Raw genomic sequence first — 2989 nt, forward strand, 5'->3', positions numbered from 1 at the left:
GTTTAATTTAGACACGGGTTAGTGTCCAGAAGTTTAGTGTCAAGAGTTATGGTTAGAGTTAAATGTTAGAGTTTAATGTTTAAGCAGTTAAGTGTCAGGTTAGTGTCAGAGTTAATAGTTAGAGTCAGTGTACAGAGTTAATGTTGAGTTAGTGTCAGAGGTTAGTGCCAGAGTTAATGTTTAGTTATGTTAGAGTTAATGTTAGAGTTAATGTTAGAGTTAATGTTAGAGTTAGTGTCACAGTTAGTGTCAGAGTTAGTGTCAGGTTAGTGGTCACGAGTTAATGTTAGAGTTCAGTGTCAGAGTTAGTGTCAGAGTTAATGTTAGAGTTAATGTTAGAAGTTAGTGTCAGAGTTAGTGGTCAAGTTTAATGTTAGGTTAGTGTTAGAGTTTAGTGGTTAGAGTTAGTGTCAGAGTTAATATGTTAGAGTTAGTGTTGAGTTAGTGTAGAGAGGTTATGTGTTAGAGTTAGTGTTAGAGGTTAGAGTTAATGTTAGAGTGTAGTGGAGTCAGCGTTAAGAGTTAATGCTTAGAGTTAGTGGTCAAGTTTAAGATGTCAGAGTCTAATGTTAGAGTTAATGCTTGAGAGTTAGTGTTAGAGATTAATGTTAAGATTAGTTAGAGTTAGGTGTTAGAAGGTAGAGGCTTAATGTTAGAGTTAGTGTCACCGAGTTAATGTTAGAGTTAATGTTAGAGTTAGTGTTAGAGTAGAGTTAAGTGTTAGAGTTAATGTAAGAGTTCAATGTGTAGTTAGTGTTAGTGGTTAGTTGTTAATGTTAAAGTGTTAGTGTTAGTGTTAAGTGTTAGAGTTAGTGTTAAGAGTTAGAGTTAGAGTTTAGAGTTAGTGGTGTAGAGTTAGGAGTAGTGTTAGAGTTAGTGTTTTAGTTGGAAGTGGTAGTGTTAGAGATAGTGTTTAATGTTAGAGTTATGTTAGAGTTTAGAAGTTAGAGTTAGAGTTAGAGGTTAGTGTTTAGGTGGGAGGTAGTGTTAGAAGAATGATAGGGTTAATGTAGAGGTAGTGTTAGAGTTTAGTGTTTTAGTTGGAGGTAGTGTTAAGAGGGTTAGTGGTTCAGAGTTAAGTGTTTTAGTTGGAGGTAGATGTTTAAGAGATAGTGTTAATGTTAGAGTTAGGTTAGAGTTTAGTGATTCTAGAGTTAGAGTTAGAGTTAGTGTTAGAGTTAGTGTTAGAAGTTAGTGTTAGAAGAGTTAGTGTTTAGAGGTTAGTGTTAGAGTTAGAGTCTAGAGTTAGTGTTACGAGTTAGTGTTAGAGTTAATGTAGAGTTAGAGTTAAGAGTTAGTGTTTAGAAGTATAGTAGGTTAGAGTTTAATGTTAGAGTTAAGAGGTTGGAGTTAGTATGTTAGAGTTAGTGTTAGAGATAGTGGTTTTAAATGTTAGAGTTAGTGTTAGAGTTAGAGTTTGAGTTACGTGTTAGAGTTAGTGTTAGAGTTAGTGTTGAGAGATAAGTGTTACCTGTTAGAGTTAGTGTTAGAGTTAGAGTTAGAGTTAAATGTTAGAGTAGTGTAGAGTTAGTGTTAGCAGTTAGTGTTAGAGTTAGTGTTTAGAGAGTTAGTGTTCAGAAGTTAGAGTTAGAGTTAGAGTTAGTGTTAGAGTTAGAGGTTAGAGTTAATGTTAGAGTTTAGTGTTAGAGTTAGTGTTAGAGTTAGTGTAGAGGTTAGTCGTAGAGTTGTGTTAAGAGGTTAGGTGTTAGAGGAGTTAGTGTTGAGTTAGTGTTTTAGTTGGAGGTTAGTGTTAGAGATAGTGTTATGTAGAAGTGTAGTGTTTAGGAGTTAGTGTTTGTGATGAGTTAGAGTTAGAGTAGTGTTAGAGTTAGTGTTAGAGTTAGTGTTGCCTCATGGGCTGCCCTGGCTCGCGTCGCAGCTCTCTGCAACCGCGCCGTGTTCAAAGCCGGCCAGGACCAACTGCCCATCCTGAAGAGGGACACTGCTGGTGATGCATCCGAGTCTGCCCTGCTCAAGTGTATCGAGCTGTCCTGTGGCTCTGTCAAACAAATACGAGAGAAGAACAAGAAGGTGGCCGAGATCCCGTTCAACTCCACCAACAAGTACCAGGTACGTAACACACATATGTGTACATACACACACGCACAAACACAACACTCAAATGGATTGGCTTCTAACACCGTGATGGATTGGTTTCTGACACCATGTCCGATCTCACCTCTACCCCTTCTTCCCCCCTATTTCTCTCTCTCTCCCTTCCATCCTCAACCACCCCCACAGCTGTCAGTTCACGAGACAGAGGATCCCAATGACAACCGCTACCTGCTAGTGATGAAGGGAGCCCCAGAGAGGATCCTGGACCGCTGCACCACCATCATCATCCAGGGCAAGGAGCAGCCCATGGACTGTCTCTTATACACATCTAGATGTGTATAAGAGACAGGCTCTGGATAAGAGCGTCTGCTAAATGACTTAAATGTAAATGTAAATGTTAGTGTTTTAGTTGGAGTTAGTGTTAGAGATAGAGTTAATGTTAGAGTTAGTGTTAATGTTAGAGTTAGTGTTTTAGTTGGAGGTAGTGTTAGAGATAGTGTTAATGTTAGAGTTAGTGTTAATGTTAGAGTTAGTGTTTTAGTTGGAGGTAGTGTTAGAGATAGTGTTAATGTTAGAGTTAGTGTTAGAGTTTGCGTTTTAGTTGGAGTTAGTGTTAGCGCTGGAGTTTGGGTTGGATGTTGGTGTTAGAGTTAAAGTTTGCGTTACAGTCACGTTTAGAGACAGGTTTAAGTTTAGGAATCCCTCTTGAGTTTAAGTAGTTCTATAACCTATGTATTCACATGGTAGTTACGCAGACTAGTACAGTTTAATTACAGGTTAGGAATTGATATTGTTTTATCATCTCTAATCGGCCACCTCTCTCTCCAGGTGCCTCCTTTGACAAGACCTCAGCCTCATGGGCTGCCCTGGCTCGCGTCGCAGCTCTCTGCAACCGCGCCGTGTTCAAAGCCGGCCAGGACCAACTGCCCATCCT

The 2989-nt window shown here is 39.1% G+C and overlaps 1 pseudogene; it reads left to right on the forward strand.

The window, feature by feature from the left end:
• LOC111958706 (sodium/potassium-transporting ATPase subunit alpha-3-like) overlaps nucleotides 1-2989 on the forward strand; it is a 34325-nt pseudogene that overhangs the window by 20826 nt on the left and 10510 nt on the right.

This window comes from Salvelinus sp. IW2-2015, linkage group LG35 (assembly GCF_002910315.2).
Source record: "Salvelinus sp. IW2-2015 linkage group LG35, ASM291031v2, whole genome shotgun sequence".
Lineage (NCBI taxonomy): Eukaryota > Metazoa > Chordata > Actinopteri > Salmoniformes > Salmonidae > Salvelinus > Salvelinus sp. IW2-2015.